Source organism: Hippopotamus amphibius, chromosome X, assembly GCF_030028045.1.
Source record: "Hippopotamus amphibius kiboko isolate mHipAmp2 chromosome X, mHipAmp2.hap2, whole genome shotgun sequence".
NCBI lineage: Eukaryota > Metazoa > Chordata > Mammalia > Artiodactyla > Hippopotamidae > Hippopotamus > Hippopotamus amphibius.
In genome coordinates, this window is record NC_080203.1 from 23,765,950 (window position 1) to 23,788,810 (window position 22,861).

Below are 22,861 nucleotides of genomic sequence, written 5' to 3' on the forward strand. Positions count from 1 at the left end.
TTTTGTTCTCCTGTGCTCCTCTTTCAGAATTTTTCTGGTTATTCTTGATTATATTTTGACAGAAATGTGTTAAGATCTACTCCTACTGCTGGTTTTTTAGAGATTTCTCCTTGCATTTTATGTAGTTTATGTTCTGTGTATTCTGATTCTGTTATTTGGTGTATGAATATTTATGGCAGTTATATCCTCATTGTGGATGGTGTCCTTTATCAAAACACTTTTTTCCTTGAATTCAATCTTCTCTGATATTAATATCATAACCTCTGCTTTCTTCTTTCATCATTTTTATGGTATGGAATATGTTTCATAGTTCAGTAATGCTGTTTTGGTTTTCAGTTTGTTTTCTTAGCTCTGTAGTCTCCCTTTTCATCTCATTCTTATCATTCCATTGTTTTATCATTTGTCTTTGATGTCTTGTTTCAATGCCTCTGTGTGCTCTTGAAATATTTCTTTTGTTTAGTGTGAATGTTTTCTTCAAGCACAGATTCAGTATCTGTATTCTTCCTTCTTTCCCTTGCTTTCCCTGACCCCATCTGTTTCCTATAGTATTTTTGAAGAGTTGTTATTCTATACCTTTTCGTTGTATTCATGTTTAAGTTAAAAATTTCTCTGAGACATTCTTTATATAGTGTGATGAATTCCTCTTCACTCTGTTCTGACTTTGTACCTCTATAAGCACTTCAGTTTGAGGGCTAGGCATTGGGTGTTCTAGTCACATTTTGCTGCCCAAGGGCAGTTGAAGTTAGTGGATCCCTACTTTCTTGTCTGTAATTTTCTTAAAATGCCTATGACAGGATTTGTTCTACCTAGTTCAGTGATTATCTGTCCTTACTAGGCATCAGAATCATCTGGGGGAAATGTTTTTAAAGTACGAATGCCTGGGCCTTGACTCCAAAGATCTCGATTCACATAGTTTCACCTTGAAGCTTAGGAGTTGGACCTTTCAGCAGGTGGGGACTCTCATGCATAGTAAGGACTGGGAACCACTGACCCAAGTGGCAGAACCATTTATTCTACGTAGATGCCTCCAGCTTCAGGTTGTCCCCTAACTCAAGAAGAAGCCTAGAATCTTCCCTTCCAACAAGAATTTAATGCCAGAAATCAACTTTTCCCACTCCATCCTCCCATCTTACACCATAGAGATAAAATATGCAAACCTTGGGGTTTTGGCCACAAAGCACTATTATCCCATATACTTGGAGGGGGAAATTCATCAGGGCATGTCCATGTGCCTCTTATTTCTGAGCTCCTAACTCCTCCAAACAGTTTTGTTGTATTTAATTTCTTGTTTGTTTTCTATTCTGCCTACTCTCAGTTGTTGCCAGAAAAAAATTATCTGCGGGTGATTATAATTGTTTTGTTTTCTCAGTCCAGTACCTGTCCTAGCCCACAAAAAGCAAAACGAAGCGTAACTGACCTTCCTGTAGTTTCCTCAATATCCTGGCAAGATGTTGAGGTGGTAAGGAGTGACTTCTCTTCTTGAGAGATTTTCCAGATCTTTTCCTTTCAGTCTACTTTCAGGATTTTTATCCACTCACATTCTTTCCATGTACTAGTTCATGGCAGAGAAGGGCTTGATGAGAGCTGTATTCATTCTGAGAATCGTCTATTTCTCATTTCTCTTGGCTGCAGTTTTTCAAATATTGTGGCATGAATATGAGCCTTTGATGCTTACTTTTTCATAATTTATGTTTATTCTTGTTCTTTTCTTGAAATTTTGTGTGACCACCATCTTACCCTTAGAGTTCATTTGTGTTGTCTATTATTTTTTTAATCCAGCTTCATTTCTAATTATGATGTGCTGTAATTCTTGGTTCTTTATTTTCACCCTTTCCCTTGATCCAGGGTAGCCAAAAGCCTATGTTATCTAATCTGTGACGTGCTTTAGGGTACTTATTCCAATACTAGGATGGCCTTGATTATGAGGATCAGCTGCTAAGAAATTCAGTTAACAGTATAGGCAGTTCAATTTGTTATTCTGTTAATGAACATAGAAATATCTTATTGTTCTACTGTCTAAATGATACAGTACCAGGATGTAAGACACAGAAATATTTCAGGCAACTTCTTGATAGACTAAATCTCAGAGGTTTTATGTGGGGAGAATGTGGTAATTCAGCTGACATTGCAGAGCAGCGTAGTTCAGAGCTTCCCAGAAAGTAGTTAGGAAAGGCCCCCTTCCTCCTTCAGAAGAATTCGAAGACGTATTCTCTGCCCTATATGATATTGGGCGGTAATACTGGTTTAGTCATTTGGTTTCAACGTTAATGTTTCTTGGTATCTGGTGACCAAAAGGCAGTTAATCAGCTATTTAGTCTGCTATTTTTCTTTCAATAAATATTGATTAGGTGCCTACTATATGTTATACACTGTTATAGACACTAGAAATAGAGCAGTTGTATCAAAGACACAACTCCTGCTTTTCTGGAGCTTTTGATTTAGTAAGGGAGAGAGACCAAATCTCATGAATAAACAAAAAAGCCATATTTTTATCAGTGATTAAGTGCCAGGGAGCAAATCAAGGCAACTAGAGGGATAGAGCCGAGTGGGATTGGAGCTCCCTTAGAGAAAACGGTCAGGTCAGTCTCTGTGAGCAGGACTTGTTTGGGTGGCTGTGGTGGCATTTGAGCAAGAGGTGGGAAACTACTTGTAGAAGATGCTCTATGAAAAAGGATTTGATGGTTACCTAAGTTTGTGAAAAGCTGCTTGCTATATTTTTCTCCTAAAGATTCTCAGTGCAGATTAGCGTAAGAAAAACTCTTGGAAGTCCTACAGGGAAGAAACCAGTTAACTTTGTACAGCTCAGTGTTTCTCATTTATTTGACGACTTTTATGTGTAATTCATATCCTAGGGAAGGAGGCGTAAGTTTTGGGAAATAGTGCACAACGTGTGATAGGGCAGCCACGTTAGGTCTCAGGTACAGCCCAGTCCTTTTTTAACTAAAGCCCAGTTACTTAGAGCCTGTAATTACAGGAATGTCTGTGCTGGATCTTCCCCTTCTAACTACCTTGCCCCCAACCCACTTTGAGGAAAGAGAGAGAAATCGTAAGAAAACGTTTTTGTTTTCTAACAAAGATAGGGGCTATAAAAACATTCAGAATTGTTTTAATCAAAATAAAACCAACTGCTATGTTGTTGTGGAATTCTCGGTGCTAGAGTAATTTAGCCCCGGCATCTGTCTCTGATACAGATGTCGTTTTGTGCTACTGACCATTGAAATGTTCAGGAGACCCAGCAGAGTTGTGGGTACTCAAGGAGTCATTCAGTTAAATATTCACCAGTCTAGACTTTTTTCAAATATGAGAAAGAAAGCACATTTGAGAAAGATTTTCCACATTGGAGGCTGAATCTAAATTCTGCTTACTCTGTAGTTAACCAGAAATTACAAATGACCCTAAGCCCCCACTTTCCGTTATCTATTCCACGAAGATTTCAGAAGTGACCACTAAGTGACTGGGCCACACAGTGGTGGCTACTTTCAGTCATAGTCCTGAGCTTCTCTGTTGAAATGGCCAGAAGCTGGTGTGGTTTTTTTTTTTTTTTTTTCTGTTGTTGTTGTTGTTGTTATTTTACTTTTTTTTTCCCCGTTTGTTTTTTTTGGCTGTGCTGCGCGGCTTGTGAAATCTTAGTTCCCAGCCAGGGATTGAACTGGGGCCCACAGCAGTGAAAGCTCCAATTCTTAACTGCTGGACTGCCAGGGAATTCCGGGAAGCTTTTTTTTTTTTTTTCTTTTTAAGCTCTTTATTGGAATATAATTGCTTTACACTGTTGTGCCAGTGTTTGCTGTACACCAAAGTGAATCAGCTGTATTTATACATATATCCCCATATCCCCTCCCTCCCGCGACTCCTTCCCACCTTCCCTATCCCAGCCCTCTAAGTCATCACCCATCATCGAGTTGATCTCCCTGTGTTATGCAGCAGCTTCTGGGAAGCATTTTTAAAAATACACTCGTATATTAACACATATATGCGGAATATAGAAAAATGGTACAAATCAACTAGTTTGCAAGGCAGAAATAGAGACACAGATGTAGAATACAAACATATGGACACCAAGTGGGGAAAGCGGGGTGTGGGGGGTGGGTAGGGGGGGAATGAATTGGGAGATTGGGATTGCCATATATATATTACTAGTAAGAAAAAAAATATCAAATTGTAGACTTTAAATATATGCAGTTTATTGTATGTCAATTGTATCTCAATAAACGTTCTTAAAGGAAAAAAATACACTCAGTAATATGTAAGCTATGTTGATGGGAAGAAGAAAACCTGTGATGCTGAAGCTTCTTCCCAAACTCTTATGCATCTACTCAAATATATTTCTATAGTCTTGGCTGCTGTTTTCAGGTTTTACTTTATGAAGAGTCTGGTCCTTTTCAAATGTCAAGTCCTTAGAAGATCTATACCTTGGGATGTTAGCCCACTTTCAGAAGCATCTGTTTAGTGGTTCCCAAACTTTATATTCATGACAGTCCCCTGGGGGTGATCACTAAAAGTACAGTTAGAAGATATTTCCCTGATCAAGTGTCTGATTCAGTAGATGGGGGTGTGGCTCAGGACTCTGCTTTTGTAACAACTCCCCAGGTGATTTTGATGCAGTGGTCCAAGGATCACAATAAGGTAAACATTAGTTTGGTTCAGAGCTCTCCCATCCCCAGCCCAGAGGCCTATATACTCCTTATTTCCTTTCGACTTTAGGTCTCAGCTCTGGAGCAGTGCTATTGAGAATCATCTGGTTCACCAACACTGGCACTGATGCTACAGATTTCCAGCGTTGTTTCTTCCATGGAGAGCTAGGTCAAAGTTTCTTTTTTTAAAAAGATTATTTTGTTGAAGCATAGTTGATTTACAATGTTGTGTTACTTTCTACTGCAAAGTTATCCAGTTATACCTATATATATATATATATATGTATTCTTTTTCATATTTTCCATTATGGTTTATCACAGGAAATTGAATATAGTTCCCTGTGCTGTACAGTAGGACCTCATTGTTTACCCATTCTCTATATAATAGTTTGCATCTGCTAATCCCAAACTCCCAATCCATCCCTCTCCCACCCAACCTCCCCCTTGGCAACCACAAGTCTGTTCCCTGTGTCAAATCTTCTTAACACATCTTTAATTTTTGGAGCCAAGAGATCCTCCTCCCTGTTCCCCCATATAATGAATCTTCAAAAGAAGGCAAAGTCACTTCAACAGATTTTCTTGAGAGCCTACTAGATTCAAGGCCAGAGGATGATGTTTAATGCTTTCAAAGCAGAGTTATTAATGAAGCTTTTAAGACCTTTATAATTGGAAAAATTTATCAAAAGGAGCCACCCTCAGGGGTTCAGAATCCAACTTCAGAATGAAGATTGAAAGCTCCCCCCCAACCCCCCCACAAAAAAACCTTCCAACACCATGCTTGGTAATTTCTATGATATTGCAAAAATCAAATTGAACGCACTTGTACATAAAACATCATTTAATATTCTGGACAATTTATTTTTTAAAGAGGAACTGTCAGTCTTTTGACAAGCTTCAAACTTACACAAATGTCAAAGTCGAACATCAGGTTTATCTCTTCAATCTTTGTGGCTTTACAGCTAGGGAAGGAACTAGCTAACATTATCTTAGGGTCATGAAAATATTAGTTTAGTGAATCAGGAGGAATGAAAATCTGTCTCTTGTTTGGTATTTTATTTTAGCACCTGAACATAGGCTATGATATACAAATATTGTTACAGTATCTTGAAATTTTAATAGTGTAGGAAGTCCAGAGTTTTTTGGGAGACATACATGAATATTATTTCTATAGTCTAAGAAAACCCAAATATCAGAAAAGGACTCTTCTTAACCAGGTGCCAGTGATAACTCATAGGTTGAGCAGTGGGCTGGCTGTACCTTGCTCCACTTTCTCTGTAATCTCTCTTCTTCCCAGCAACCACTGGTAATTGGACAAAGAGAACAGTAGCCATTCCACTTAGAGTTTTCATATAGATTTTCTCCTATTAGGCATTTGCTGGTCAGTGCTTGCCCTGTGTAATCAAAGCGTCTTCCTAAGGGAGTACAGGTAATTGACCATAGATGTAAAATTTGGATTAAGATCTTTATTTTCCTTAAGACGAAAAACAGAATTTATTGTATACTGAGCCTGAATTTATGGTGGTAATTCTATGCCTTTTGTTCATTTGTGTGTGCACGCATGTATGTGTCTATATACAGGTATCGTCAGTTACTAAATTGTTCTTAATTGGGTTTTTCCATCTTCCATAGTTAAATTGAGATACTGGACAAATAGATTACTCATGCTCATATAGTGAGCTCCGTGGTTTTACTGATTAGTTTGGAATTATTTTGGAGAAAATATTCAGCATCTTGGAATCAAATTTGAGGTTCCGATTGTATCTTCTCTTCCATCAAGTATGTTTGTAATATATTTGCACTGCAAAGTAAAAACAGCATGTATTGTGCCAGGCCCTCTGTTGGTACTGTCACATATATTGTCTCACTTTTAGTTGTCAGTGGCTCCATTTATGTTCCATTTTATGGTAGGTGTTCAATACAGATTTAGTCATTCAGTCTTTCAGTATGTAATGTACTCATATTGAGAATCAACTCTATATACAGGCTACTCTACCTGCCCTAGGATGGGGATTGTGTTGGTGAAACTAAAGACATATAAAATGAATGAAAGGCTCAAGCACAAGGTTATAAGGTAACTTATCAAGAAGTGTGGGTGCACTTAAATGTACCACGTATGAGTGTTGGGGAGTGTTGGTGTTGAAGAGGACTATTATGTAAGCCTTCATTTAAAGGATTTTACATGATTTTACATTTCCTGTCTGTTTTACCTTCTCACTTATCTTCACTCATATCATCTACCTCCAGTGCTTTATAAATTTGGATTTTCTTATAGTGGATTTTTAAAAATACAGAATAAATAGGCCACGCAAAGCCCAGATAGGGACATTTGTGAGGTAGAAATAGGAGTTGGCATTTGGACCATTTTCATGGCAGAAAAGGGTGGTCCTAGCATTTTGTTTTAGTGCCGAATGGATGTTTTCCCCATCACAAAAACTGGAGTTTGTGATTAGAAGTTAGTAGTCTGCAAACTGGAAACCCAACTGGGTTGCCGAGAGGCAGGCAGCTGCAAAGGAAAGCTCAGGCAATTATGGCTTTGCAAGAAGAATAAAAGCTTTCCCTTGCTGTTCAGGATTGTATAATCAAATCTGTGTCTGTCAATTGCTAGAGTCAGATCATGGCGTTTGCCTGCGATTACATAATCTGAAACCCAGGACGTGCAAAACCCATTACAAGGAATACTTGGGAAAATGAGCCTGGTACTGTAAAGACTTTGAAATTGCTTTTTGTAAGTTATCTCTAAATAATCAAATCTAGGGAGGAGAGGAGCCAAGCAGGAAGTGACAGGTATTTCACTACGGAAGAAAATAGGCATTTCTATCTCATTGTTTCTTCCCTGAAATGGTGGTGGTAATAATATTAAAGAAAAACCTAGCCAGAGATCTCCACTCTACCGCTTGCAAATGAGAAATTAGTAGGTGGTTTTTCCTAAAGCCTCCACCTTTGTCCAAACTTCCAAATGCAAGCCCTCCTCCTTTTTTGTCTTCCCCATTCCTCAAGCAGGTTTTATTCAACTGGCTCTTTTGTTTGGGTCGATGTTGATTTTCTTCCCTTCTTTGGGTTTTGCTACCTGTGCAACACAGACTTGAGAAAGGCCTGTAGATAAGATGGGATATGGACCGTTTCTTATCTAATCAGAAGATAAACACATTTATGCTAAGAAATGTGTGCGCAAGACAGCCAAGCACTCTATCCTGTAACCTATGTCACTGCCTCTCCTGCACCAAGGAAATCGTTATTTTCAATGTATAGAGCTCATCTCTCAATCTAAACAAAACTTTTATGGTAGCCATATTGGCAAAACACTGCTGACATAAATTTTATGTGGGGATAAACATATGCTTGGAGGGGGGTGTAAATTTTATATGGATATATAGATTTCAGAATTCCAACCTGACAAATTGATGGGATGGCCAGGGAGAGCCGAATTTTCTTTTTGAAAAGGTGATAAAAATAACCCAAGTGCTGTAGACTGAGATAAAAATAAAGGCGCAACATAATGTATTTGATTTAATTTATGATGTCTTTCCTGCAGCTGTTCTTAACAGACTGGAAGGAAGTGGGGCTGTGATGCTGCTGGGCCCCGCTTTCAGCCAGCAGAGGTGGTGTTGATCCCTTACCACGGAAGACTCTTCCGCCACCAGCTTGCATGTAAGAGGCATCGGGGATGCTCGGAGCCACTGCCCAGACCCTCTTTCCGGTAAGGACTCACTGCTCAGCCACTGGGATGAGGCCCCTTCGAGGTTTGCTTCAGCTGCAGAGGGTCATGACACCCTTTGGCAGGCTTCTTCCAGGAGCCTCCCATAGCCAACGACAGATATGGGAATAAAAGGCCTGCATCTTGGCCCTCTTGGAACAACTTTGAAGGGCCATTCTAGCTTCAGAGCTCCCCGTGGAGCTGGCCCAGTCTGTCCTTGGATTTGCTTTACAGCTCACTTTCCCCCTTTGTTCCTTTCTGCTTCCTTTCCTTCCCTTCTACAAGTGTTGCTACCACAGGCACTTCTTTAAGAACATCCTGGACACTAAACTCTTTCTCGATGTCGGCTTCCCTGGGAACACAGCCTGGAACCAGTGCCGCATTAAGACTTTTGTGGGCCCTCCATACTTTAGCCTCCATGGGTCTCTTCCTCCATTAAAAATATTACACATTTTATCCTCTGACTATATTGGTATGAAGATGAATCTATTAATATATGTTAAGACTTCTACCTAAAAGTTCATGTTTTTCTTCTGATTTTAAAAGAAAGCCAAACATTTTTTGTGGGCCTCAGGCTCTGTGCCTCTTGTGACTGATGGAGGAGGCAGTCCCCCCGCCCCCGTGACAGGAGGAGCTTGTGTGCCCATTGCACTATGAGATGATGAAGCCTGGGAGGACACCTTTTGTTGCTGTTTCTTCCACCTTAGATCATCAGGTCCCTCAACTGTCTCTCACTTTCCAGGGAAACCAACTGACAGCTAGCGTCCTTTTGGAAAGGATCACTTGTATTGTAGTAAGATGTGAATGAGGAGTACAGCTGAGGTTTAATTATTTTCACTATATAAGAGGGTAGCAGTGGAACTTCTTGTTTCTAATCATGTCATTTTTTTTCCACTCCCCACCTTCTTTCCATGTCCAGTTTTGCTATTGTTCTGTTATAGCTTCTCAAGGGCACGTAAATTGGACCTCCAGCCTGAAGAGGCTCAGATGGCCCTTATCCATAAGCTATTTGTGCGTGGATGGGATAGGGAGGAGTTGAAAGAGGAGTAAGGGGGTGGGTATTACTTAAATTGACCTAGTTGTCCTCTTCCTTCTAACTCCTTAAAGCCTTTATTCCACACTGATCAGCTATCTTTTGTTTTGATTTGCTTGGGCACAAGAAGGTTCTTTTTGTTGGTTTTTAACAGTTTAGCAAACAGATATTTTTGTGTGCTTGCTATGCACCAAACATTGCTTTGGGGGGCTTTGTTTATATGATCTCAATTAGGTATCACAGTGTGTCCTAGCTCAGCCTGATCTTGGAGTCATAATCAGTGGCCCACACGGTATCAAACTGCATTAACTGAAGTGTATAGCAGAGGGGAGACCTAACAGAAGTCAGTTTCTGTGCTTAGGTGACTAAGTCAAAGATAGAAAAGGGTTAATAGTGAGGGTATTATACTAGAAAGGCGATAGAGCATGTGGCTGAGAGCATGGACTCTGGGGTGAAGCTGCCTTGATTCAAATGCTGGCTCTACCACTTATTTGCAGAATAACCTTGGGCAAATTGCTTAATGTCTCTGTGCCTCTGTTGCCTTACATGTACAATGGGGATAATAATAAGTGAGTTGTAGAAAAGGATTACTACTACATCACTGAGTTGTAGAAAGGATTAAAGGGCCAATAGGTAAAAAACACTTAAAACAGTACCTGGCAAATACATAGTAAGTACCTCAAAACATGGTAAATAATACTATTATGGTGTCTGTTATCCTTACTGAGCCCATGGACTAGTTTTCTTTGCCCCTGTGGACATAAAGACTATAGACTGAAGCTTAGAGAGCTGTTTTAAGAAGGGTCTTTGTGAGACCAAATAGCAGTAGCGCTGCTTTGGACTCAGGTGACAAAATACAACATACATCTGGGAAGAGAGGGCTTGGTGCCAGCAGGTGCCATTTGGTATCATTGGGGTTTTGCAGCTTTGTGAATGCGAAGAAATAGTCCCCTGCACGGGCAAGCTGCGCTCTTATCTGGAATGCGCCCCTATGAGATGAGGAGATGGAGGCATTTGCTTGTGACAACAAATGATCAGGACTGAATCAAGTTGCTGTGGCTTGCCAGGCCCCCTCTGACACTGCCTGCTCTACTTGCGTGACCTGATGTGATTAGGCCCAGAGTCTTGGGTGGGCTTAGGAAGGGCAGCAGTCATCATCTGCTCAGAGGCTGTTTGCACGTGGGTCACATGCTTGGCTGCGTGGGCCCTTTGCTTGCTGGGTGCCAGACCCAGGGTGACCAGTACCGTGGCTCCCCTGTAATGAGTCTCTATCCAAAGACGAATGTTTTCTGGGAGGCTTTTATTGTAGAGACCTTGTCGTAAACAGAGTTATTAGGTGGACAATGGGAAATGTGGAGAACTCAGAAGGGGGAAAATGGAAGGGTCAGTAAACGTTAATTTCAAACAAGCATCTTTGCCAAAATGAAATAATTACTGTATCTAGATAAAGCAGACTAAGTTGGAACAAGCAAATGTTCTTGGCAGGAAGTCGATCACATGCTGCACAATTCAATTTTTGGGCAGCTACAGACAGCTTTAAAATATTTTTCTGGCTTAATGTGATGTGGAATTATTGAACCCCTTTTTTGTTAAACATTTATTAACAATCCAAAAAAATACAATAAGTAGATCACCAATTTATTTGTCTTATTCTTAAATAACCCCTCTCTGTCAACTTCACCTTTAAGAATCGTCATTCCTGAATTTCTCAGAACACTGGGGGAGCTAGGCTTCTTTCCTTTCATCCACTAGTAGGGATCTAACTTGTCCATTTCCAATAGAGCTGCCATCTCAACGGTGACCTTGAAAGAGATTACAAGCTGCAATTAGCATGTTTCGCCTCTCTCTTACTCTACAAACAACATTTCTTTCCTGATTCCCACAGTCCTATCCCATCTTCTTTTTTCTTTTCATCCTAACTTTATAAGTAGATCACATTCATTGTCTCTGCTTTCACACCTCTATTCCCTCTTCATTCCACTGTAAACTGGCTTCGGCTGCCATTATCCACAAAAACTACTCTTGCCAAGGTCAACACTCTCAATGGGCAGTGCCATCCACTCGTCACCTGTGTGCTGATGATTCCCAGCTGATATTTTTAGCTCCAACGTCTCCTTGAAATGTCAGAATTATATATTCAATGGCCTGCCAGCAACTCCAGCTGGATGTCTCATGGGCAATTCAAACTCTTTATGTCCCAAACAGAACTCATCATTTCCTACCTCAAACCATCAAACCCATTCCTTTTGATGTCTCTTGTCACCCAATTGAAAAGTCCTATCTCATTCCTTTATTTCACCATACCTCTAATAAATCACTACGTCCAGTTGTTTTCCTCTCCTAAAGATTCCTTGCATTTGTCCTTTCTTCTCATTTAACTTCTGGAGTATAATACTAGTTTTCCAATTGACTGCAGATCTTCTCCCTTCCAATCCATTCTCCACACTGCCACCAGCAAGGTCTTTCTCTAAGAAAAGCTGACTTTGTCACTTCAGTGGTTAAAACTCTGCAAAGCCTCCTCATTATCTACTGAATAAAGCTCAACCTACCTAATAGGGCATTTAAGGCCCTCCAGGACCTTATCCTGCCTACTTTTCCAAGTCTTACCTTGGAAATGTTCTTCATTCCTTCCCTATACTCTGCCAATTTTTGCTTTTATACTTTGCGTACATTTTGTCTAGACTGCCTTTCTCTTCCTATACCTTCCTGGCCTGTATGATTGGACATATCTTTAACCTCACTTTATATCTATCTACTTCAGGAAATAGTCCTTGCCTGTCCTTCCCACTCCCAGGATAGGTTAATACCTCCTTTTTGTGGTCCCATAAGTTGTGCACACATCTCCTCCATTTGCTTGTAATTCCTTGTTTGTATCTCTGCTCTTCCATTACACTGTGAGCCGCTTAAGGTGAAGGGCCATGTCTGTCTTGCTCACAGCTCTATCCCCAGCATCCAGCACCATCTCTAGCATCTACCGAATAATGAAGAAATGCTCAAGAGACAAATGAACGTTGACCATACACACTTAGGACTTTATAGCAGTGAACTGTTTGTAAAGTTATTTCCCTGTTATTATCTTACTTGAATCAGCAAAGTTGGATTCAGGACAAACAGCTATCTGAGAGGGAGGCATTGTAGCAGAGTGGGTAAGTTTAGGCTTTAGAGTCATGCAGATCTACTTGAAGCCTTGATTCTACCACTCACTAGCTGTATGTTCTTGGGCAAGTCACTTAACCTCTCAAACTATTATTCCCCTCATCTACAAAATGGGAATAATAATAGTTCCTACCTCATAATGTTTTTATGAGGATTGTATGGGATAGATAATTATGCAAAACACAACATTCTTTGCACATAAGTGCCCAATAAGTATTATTATTATCATTAGGGTTATTACTATTATACTAATTACTGTTATCCCTCATCTTTTTTCCTATTTGGCTTTTCCTCTTCATGCTTGAAGCAGATCATCAGATACTATATGTAAAGCACTTAGAACAGTTCCCAGCACAGAGTTAAGCATTCAAAAATTTCTGTCCACTGATAATTATTATCCTAAAGCAATGCTCTCTTCTATATCTGCTGGTTCACACGTGGGGTAGAAACAGTGTTGCTTTCTTTTTCTTATTTTCTTTTAAGAAGAGTTGCTTTGGATTTAAAAAAATATTTCTCTTTTGCCTCAGGCTGGAATAAAGTAGTCACTTCTCATGTTCATATTAACAAAGTCCGAACTGCAACCTATTCTGAGTCAAGTGCTGAGAAAGAAACATTTTCTCAAAAAATTAAGAAATGATGTCACCCTGAAAATTTAATGCAAAATCATCTTTATTTTCCTGGAGAAGTTTTAAAAAATCTATTTATGCACTAAATAGTTATTGAATACCTACCATAAGTCAGGCATTGTGCTGAGAACTGCCCTCAGGGAGCTTTGAGTTTACGAAACAGACTTACTAGAGTCTTCAGTTATGGGCCCCAGATTTGAGTTCTTCTAGGGTAAATACAGAGATGTATAGTCCCAGGAAATGAAGGTAAAATAGAGAGTTTAAACCGTAGGTTTAGCCTGTGATGATCATTGAATGTGGCCTTGAAAAGTCCTATGGAAGTTGATTATCCATCCCTGCTGATTGACACTGCCATTTCAGAGCTACTTCATCTTAATTTCCGATTGATCTTCAGTGGACAGAGTTTTTCTTTCTTCCTTTTTTTTTTTAAGGATTGACTATAAATTTAACTCCATCAGGAGTATTTAAAATGTCATCTGGCCAAAGAACATGTTAGGGAAAAGGATTAGCTGAAGTCCCATTTTGCCATACACTTGGGCACCTGTTGTGGTCTTCCCCCACTGATCCATCACTGTCTATCCCTCACTGGTTTAATTCTTTTCACTTGAGTTATCAGGTACGTGGTATAATCCATGCTTACCAAATTGAATGGTATATGATGTGCTTAGTTCTAAGCTGATTCTGTTGCTGTTTCAGCAAAAACTTCAAGGAAGAAAAAAACCTTCCTGGCCCACTGGCCTCTTGAGAATGAAGGGCGGGGCCTAATTATCTAAAATACAACTTACCTTAACTCTTACTGTTATAGCTAGTGGTCTAGCTCCCTGATGAGGTTGTGTGACTGTAAGTTGGGGTTCTGGGCCAAAGGCCACACAAACACAGTCATGCTACGTGAAACTGAAGGAGATATTTGTGAAGGACAGCAGGGACTCATAACTCAAAGGACGCTGGGAAACCTAGTTTACAAAGAGCAGAAACTGAAGATGTGCCAGTGAACAGAGTAAGCCTGTGTCACAGCGGAAATCACCCGGTTAGGACACTGCCACTGCCGCCACAACTTCTGCCATACGTGTTAACTTTTATGCCTTTGCTGCTTTTAGGAAAAATGCAGACTCCTGATGGAACACATGATTGGTTGGATTTGTCACATGACTGCTCCTTGGCTGTATCAGAGGGCTGGTAGCAGTAGTCTCTGGACTCCTGGGTATTCATAGAGAGAGGCAGGGAGAGAGAGGTGAAGCTAAGAATTACTCTTCTGCTAAGCATCCCCACAATAGGGCAGAAACGTTTTCTCCCAAATTGGGATACTGGTAGGAAAGGAGATAGATTATGGAAAACTTTCCTGAACCCACTCTAAGTAGGCTTTTATACTCAACTCTCCATAGAAATGATTTACCATGGTCACCAATAATCAATAAATTGCCAAACCCAGTAGTTAATTCTCAGTCCTCATCTTATTTGTCGTCTTAGCAGTATTTGTCACAGTTGATCATTCCTTCCTCCGTGGAACAATTTATTCACCTGACTTCTGAGATAAATCTACGCTATTTTCTCTTTAGTCACGCATTAGCAGTCTTCCTTACTGGTTCTTCTTTATCTCTGTGACTTCTAATTCCTAGAGTGTTCTAGGACTTATTTCTTTGACCTCTTCTGCATCTGTTCTCACTCCTGTGATGATCTCATCCAGCCTCATGGCCGTAACTGCCATCTATATGCTGACTACCCAGACATTTTTATCTTTAGCTCAGGCTCTTCCCTGGAGCTCAGAATTAAATAGCTAACTACCTAATATTATTTTTTCACTTGGATTTCCAAAAAGCACCTCAAATTTAAAATATTCAACATCCAACTCCTGATCCTTCTCTAAACTTTTTCCTCTTTCCCATTTCAGTGATTGAAGCTTCCATTAGAAATCTTGTTGTCCTTATATTTGAAATATATCCCAAATCCGACTACTCACCACCTCTACTGCTACCATTTTCATGCAAAGCACAATCTAGTCTCACCTGGATTATTGCACGAACCTACTAACTGGTCTCTCTGTTTCCACCATTCTGTGTGGTCTATTCTCCTTAAAGCAGCCAGTGTGATCTTGTTAGAACATAATGCAAATCATAAAACCCTTATGGTCAAAATCTTTCAGTGGCTGAGCTATTTGATCCAGGATTCTCATGTAGCACTGACTGGGAAGTTTCTAACCAAGTTATTGTATAGAATACTCGCTGCTTACCACATTTTTGCTTAGCAAATGGGCAAAAGTTCTTGACAAATGGACTAGGCTCCAGGAAGGCTGATCAAATTCATTGTGAGATTGATCAGAGACGGGAAAAGAATATACAAAGCAATCAAAAATAGACTACCTCTGATACAACTGGAGGAAATGAAATGTATCACGTGTCAGAGGCCAAGAAGTTGAGAAGAAAGGGACCTCGGCAGAAGAGGAGGTTATGGAAAAGGTATAAACAGGATCATTACTAACTAATTAGATGATTCTGAGAATGCAGAGTTTATGTCTTTGTAGATACCCTGGGCTCATTTCAATCTTGTAGTAGAACGTGTTGCTGTGGAAAGAGTCTCAGAGGTCATGGACATCCAGATGAATAACTAGAAGGAACCTGGCTGAAAATTTGCTAAATTTAGTGCACTGACAAAAGCCACTTGGGGCTTTTATATTCTGAGTTCACATGTGTAGAAGAAAGTAACAGGGTTAGAGATTAGTTATGCAGGTCATCAGAGTCGCCACGATTATTGGCTGATGCTGAAAGGAAGATGAAAGAAATAGAGTTTCCAATGGAAGTGTTTCGTGAACTGCCTAATTTGAGGACTGAATTTGGATTTAGAAGACATGCCCATTATTGGGTGGCAAGCACATAGGCAGAAATGGAGATAAGGGTCTGTGTGTCTAGTATCCTGGGGAAAAAAGAACATATTGGAGCATGAGTGAGTGAACAGGCAGGAAATATAGCAGCTGTTATTGGAACAAATGATTTCAGTAGATTAGCAAATTAAGTATCTGGCTGAAAAAGAAAAAAAAATTGAATGGATCATTTGTGACACAATCCTGAGATTTTAATCAGGATATTACCTAACTGATGTGCTCATATTAGCGGAAGGGAAAGCTAGGAATTGCTTTTTTCTTCTTTTTGATTTATAGTGCAACCTGAATTGATTTCTGAATAAACTCCCCAAAGAGGCAAGCCTGATAAGATTAATATTGAGGTCATTTACTGACATCAGAAAAAATATTGCTAATTGTCTCCTTGTATGGTATCAGTGGGAAAGAAAAACCTGGTGGATGATTAGCTTTCAATAAAGGGAAGGCCACTGAATTTAAAGTGACAGTTTCATTCTTTGTCTTGCCATGAAGCGCAGACCAAGTAGAAGGAGAGGGCTGCAGATGTCTGTAGTGAATAAAGTGAAAAACGGAATAATTTAATATTGATAATGGTACTGACTAGCACGACTCAATCCAATACATATTTATTGGGCATCTAGTGTGTGCTAGGCATCACGTTTAGAGGCAGCAGGAGATAGAGAAGTGACACAGCTCTTGCCTAAAGCTGCTTGCAGTTTTACTAATGGTAGGGATCATAGCCAAAACCGTCGTATCGGGAGAGTTTATGTATGACCCTAGGAGCACAAAGTTGTTGCTGCTGTATGAGCTAAAAGCAGGATAGAACTGGTAGAGAAAAAGGTTTCTCCCCACTGATTTCAGCGTGGTGCCTGTTGGGGCTGCCAGGGAAGATGATAAGAAGCATTTCACAGTGGTGTGCAGATTGACAGGGCAGCAATGACGGCCCAGAGGTCCTGTGGGAACTTGTGGGACGGTTGCTGTTTGTCACTTGCCCAGGGCCACCACGACTCTTTCTGACCCTAGATTTGAGACAGAGGGAGAGATCTAGAAGGGCTGGAGTTTCAGTAGTTCTTGGGATTGTTGTATTTGTAATTAGGCCACCCTCTTGCTTGTCATCACGCTCAAGGACTGCCTGATTGCTAGTTTGTCTTCCACGGGGGCTTTGTGAGGGCTCTTGGCTTTCACTTTTTTTTTTCAGTACTATATCACTAGGCTGGTGTTTCTTTAAACACCTGGTATATAAGGTTTACCCTGTATAACAGGAATGCAAAAATAGGAACACTTCAGAAGCACCAGCCTCTGAAAATGACTGCATGGCCATTTAAAATCGTTATCTGTGCCTTAAAGCAGAATTCCTAATAGGTAACTGTGCCTGTCTCATGGCTGCTTTCATATGTGTTGTGCTATAGCCACTCTCTGTAGAACTGGCCAAGTCAGCTTTTTCCTAGGGGGTAGGTAGAAGATGAAAAGGCTAGGGAAATAAGTTGAAGAAAAACTGCAGGAAGAAGGGATAGGATAGGGCAAGCTGGCCCAGAGGGAATAAGAAAAAGATACCAAAATTAGGAGTGAGTGGCAAAGGAGAAGGGATAGTAGGATGGTACGGGTGGCAGAGTGGGTGGAAAAGTAATCATTTTAAGTTGATGGCAGAGTCTTGAGTTGAGAAAATAGGGGGAGAAAAGAGGAGGGGGGTGGGGTGGGAAAAGTGGCAGTTACTATGGGAATCGAGAACACAGAGGATATTTGATTGCCTTGGAGTCCACAACGGAGGCTCTAAGGCTGATGTGAAATTGCTAGGTTTCCTTTGGGACCAAGGACAGGATTGGAAGTCTCACACACACAAACCCTTGAACAGCTCCAGTGACATTCTGATTCAACTTACCTATAATATGATTCTTGGATGACAGCTTTTATTCACTTGGGACATTATGCAAGTTCTCAAAAACCGTAATATAATGGACAATATTCCTTGATCGCAGTCGGAAATATGTGTCTGGTCTCCCAGGCAGAAGTCGCCCCGTGCCACATGGCAGTTCACAGGAGTCGAGAGAGAAGATTGTAAATTGCACTTTTGAACCTGGCCTCGCAGCACCCATCCAGGCAGCCGGGCCAGGCTAAAGCGAACACGAGTTCGGCGCAGGCAAATAATGATAAAAAATGTCATGTGCAAGTCTCTCTGTCAGTAACAAAGCTCATCTTTTTATGTCAGCAAGACATTGCAGGCAGCCCACATTTCAAATTCAGTTAATCTCAAAATAATTCAAAAATCAAAGAGCTTATTCAACCATCAAGATATACCAGATTGACTCACTGTGTATTCATAGAAGAGAGTCTGTTTGGGGGGGTGGGCAGGGAAAGGGAAGAATCCAATATCAGAATCACTCAAAGCAGCACTAGTTTTTGTTCAGTTTAAATTGTTTTCAGACCACACAACTGCACTCTGAATACTAAGAAATAGTGCCGAAGAATAGTTGACAATGCCATCATTTGCATTCTCAACTAGGAGTAAAATATAGCACCTTGATCTCTGCAATTAAGTGGCCCTTGCTGCTGCCTCACCCGAGGGTGTTTCCATGTCACTGATTTCCCCTTTTAGTTTTTAATTTCACACTCTGTCCTTGCTGCAGGGAGGTGGGCAGAGGCATCAGGTTAGCAATTCCTTAACGATAGTATCATCTTCAGAGGATTTTGCATGTGTATATGTAGCATGTTGGTTTGTTCCTATATTTTTTTATTTTTTTATTTTTATTTTTTTTGGGGGGGTACACCAGGTTCAATCATCTGTTTTTATACACATATCCCTGTATTCCCTCCCTTCCTTGACTCCCCCCCGTCGAGTCCCCCCCACCCTCCCTGCCCCAGTCCTCTAAGGCATCTTCCATCCTCGAGTTGGACTCTCTTTGTTATACAACAACTTCCCACTGACTATTTTACAGTTGGTAGTATATATATGTCTGTGCTACTCTCTCGCTTCGTCTCAGTTTCCCCTTCACCCCCCGCCCCCTCCCATACCTTGAGTTCTCCGGTCCATTCTCTGTATCTGTTCCTATATTTTTCCCCTCCATTCTCTCAATTGTCTCCCTCCCAACCAAGCAGGAAAGGGCGGTGGTTACCTACCTCTTTGAACCTCAATTACCTCACCTGTAAAATATGGGTAATAATGATACCCTGGAAGGTTCTCAGTAATATTAGCATTTACCTCCTCAGTTTACCCTTTCCTAGTTTTACAGGAGAGGAGATTGCAACTAAGAGAGGTAAAGGCTTTGCTTAAGGTCACAGCCCTGTGAGTGACAGAATTACTAGCTCTACGAATGCATCGCTGTCCTTTGCCTACGTACTGTTGGAAGCGAAGTGAATGGGGTGAGGGAGGAGAACTGGCTTCCTTAGAAGTTCTGTTGTACAGGGTCCGCCCTGTGTCATGAGACACAGAAGGCAGACTTGCCCCAGGAGTTAGAGGGAGGATAGCTAGTAATGTCTCCCTACCCTGAAAGGGGTGCTGAGCCTAAAGACTTTCGTCCTACACTCATTTCTTTATTTCGTACAGATCCTATCCAGAATTCCAACGTTGGAGGGTCTGAAAATTGAGTTGTGCTTTTGTGAATTTGGCGTGCAAACTCATTTGACGACAAAATTTCTTCCGATCTGATACATGAGGGCTTTTATCATCTTTCTTAATCTGGCTTAGGGTGACCATTTCTTTGTCTCACTACAGGTAGATTCACGTGTTTGTGGTGTGCTGCTCCTTATCTTGCTGGGGTGCAATTTACAGCATGTGCCCCCTCTTAACTTTCTCAAATCCAAAAAGTAGTTCAAATTCGGAGGTACTCATGGACCCAAAGTTTTTAGATAAATGATTCTGGACGTATAACTATATATTTCGTGCCTTCAAAATGTCAGGCACCGTGCTAGGTGCTGGGAATGTGAGGAGGGATGAGGAGGAGGAGGATGTGGCTAGTGATTTTAGGGTACTTACCCCACACTGGACACTGCGAAGCGCTCAGGTAAAACTTTTTATTGACTGGTAATGCTTACAACAGCCTTTTGCAGTGGATGCTGTTTCCAGTCGTGCTTCCTGCCCTCAAGTAGTTCATAGCCCCAGGAGGGAGAACATCTGCTCTTCGTGACAGATGCTAGAACTCAATAAGGAAAATACGTGCACTTTAGCTGCTACTGCTGCCTGGGCCCAGACCTTGTTCTATCTAGTGCCACAAATGGGCAAAAGACCCAGGACCAATGGGAGAAGAGGTGGAAGCGATGGAAAAGATAAAGATGAGGAAGGGGTGGCACGTTCACCCAGTGGACCAAGAGCTATCAAGGGATAACATTTTATGGGACATAATATCAGACAGGTAAGGGATTGGAATGTAAGAGTTTGTTGCTTGCTGTGGGGTTCTGGTCCTGAGTCCTTGATGCCCTAATATAGGTTACTGTGACAGATAACGGTCTTTTGGGCAGCCTGGCATGTTAGCTTCGGGAGAGGGCATTTAAGATGTAGCATCGCCTATTTCTCAGCAGCTCCTTCCAGAGGCATGATTTGAGATGAAACCTCAGGGCGTAAGATTTTCTAAGGGGCAGGAGTCTTTAAACTTGAGGCCTAAGCATGGCTACCCAATCCCTCCTAAGCGAGTATGGCTTTGCCCATGAGTATATCAAATAATACCTTGTGAGGGAGGCTTCATGGCTAGGGTCAAGTTCTGAAATGTGAGAGAGAGTCCAACCCAATGTAGTACCTGCCCGTTTCCAGTGTAGCTTTCTTTTTAATTGCTCATACTGAACGCAGGACCTGATCCCTGCTGTTCAAGTGACCATCAATTACAGGTCCCCCCCCACCCCCCACCCCGGCAGCAGGCCATGCTCCCTCCCCTTCCTTGTAGGTAATTGATGGGCTGAAGCGATTAAGGGTGATATGCTACATCGCAACCATCATTCCCATAACCGAGAAGACATGAGCACACAAAGCATCCTCAGTGCTTAATTGATAATTCTCATGAGCTGTCCAGACAGCGGCCATTTATATATTTGGCGCCCTCATTTTTCTTTCCTCCCCGGGGTTAGGTGCTGCAGCTGGTAGGGCCATTAGCCCCTTGTCCCTGCTGGTGAGTTCTGGCTTGCGGCCCGCTTGTGTGTCAGAACAGAAGCCTTGAGCACACCGTGTGTAGTAGGACGGGACAGGCAGGAGGGGAGGGCATCTGGGAACTAGCAGTATCCACTTGGTGAGGCAGAACCTTTGGGGCTGCCCTAAGTATAGGCCATAGGAACAAGCTGAACCAGGCTGGTGGGAGGATAGCCATGACAATTAGAGTAACAGCAGTAGCAGTTATCATTATTGTTAGTGTTAGAATGATTATCGTGACAACTAGCAGTGCGTGAACACCTACTCTGTGCTAGGGGCTTTACATTCATCATTTCATTTAATGGTTGCAAGATAGGAATGAATGGTATGCACGGTACGAATCATCAGCCCTCATGTGTCCAGTGCTACACAGCTAAATTGTTGTAGAGCCCAGATTCAACCTCAAGTCTGTTACTGTCCAAAGCATTATTACTTTTAGCACTTTTTTTTTTTTGGCTGTGCCACGTGGCTTGTGGGATCTCATTTCCCAGACCAGGGATCAAACCTGGGGCATGGCAGTGAAAGCGCTGAGTCCTAGTCACTGGACCTCCAGGTAATTCCCTACTTTTAACTAGACTATACTGCCCATTTGGAAAAGGGTCATATCTCGGAGGTAATGTGCTTGGAATTCACTGAAAGCAGAATTGGTTTGAGGGGCAGGCCAGCCAGGTGGCTGCCCAAGGCTTTATGGGGTAGTCATACAGCACTGAAAAAAAATATATTTTTTTTAATTTATTTTATTCAAGTCTAGTTCATTTACAATGTGCTAATTTCTGCCGTACAGCAAAGTGATTCAGTTACACATATATGGAATGGAATTGTTTGTTTTCTTATTGTTGAATTTTAAGAGTTCTTTGTATATTTTCTGCCAGGCTGAGGCTCGTCCTCTTAAAGTTTTTAATTTTAGTGGAGCACTGGAAAATGTGGAAGTGTGGAGCCCCTTAACTCAGGTTTCCACACGTGAACCCATCTATCACTGGCTCCACCCTATCCCAAGCAGATAGAGGCTTTGCCAAAAGACCAAACCACCCCTTGCCAGATTGAACATACATGCAGTGAGTAATTGTGAGAGAGAACAGATGTCTGGTGATTCCTTTCCAAGGAATGTAGTAAAAGTTTGTGGAGGTGACCAAAGGCTCCTACCAGAAAGTTAATGGGCAAAGGTTCCCGCCAAAGGTAGCAGAACAAAGGGAGGCGTGGTGGCTGTCACGATCGATGTCTTAGAGGAGGCCTAAGCCCTACAATCAAATAGTAGTAGAGTACACACTGTAACCTCATTGGTAGGTGACATTCGGGAAAGCGTGTGAACCCTGTAGTACTCAGCCAATGAGGAACCAGGGGAGGGATTTGTGGACTAGGAATAAAAAGAATTGCCGTGATTAACACGCTCCAGCCAGTCCCTGCAGACACCCGCTCTTGCAAGACGGTTATTCAAGTCTTGCCTTGCTGTACTCTGGGCTTCCGTGTCCTTTCTTTGATAATCGGACAAGTAAGCTTTATTTCTCACAGTAATTTTGCAATACACGTACAAGTTACATGAAGCACTAGAGGCCTTGCCACCAACCCTTAGAACAGGCAGTTGACTGAAGTAACAGTAATAGTCAGTTGAAAATCGGAAAGCGAATAAGCAGTGGTCTGTTGCTGTGTGCCAGGAATGAGCAAGTTATGTTCCTGTCTAAATTTTAAACCCTTTTGATATGCCTCACAATAAATTTTCTAGTTCCCCAAATTGCATTTAATAACTCCTTTAATGTGAACAG

General features: G+C 41.4%; 1 protein-coding gene across 1 annotated transcript in view; it reads left to right on the forward strand.

The window, feature by feature from the left end:
* SMARCA1 (SWI/SNF related, matrix associated, actin dependent regulator of chromatin, subfamily a, member 1) overlaps window positions 1-22,861 on the forward strand; it is a 531,454-nt gene that overhangs the window by 485,248 nt on the left and 23,345 nt on the right. The window contains exon 25 of the transcript XR_009050254.1: window positions 8,164-8,328. The gene's annotated coding sequence lies outside the window, so the exon portion shown is untranslated. The remainder of the gene's footprint in view (window positions 1-8,163; window positions 8,329-22,861) is intronic.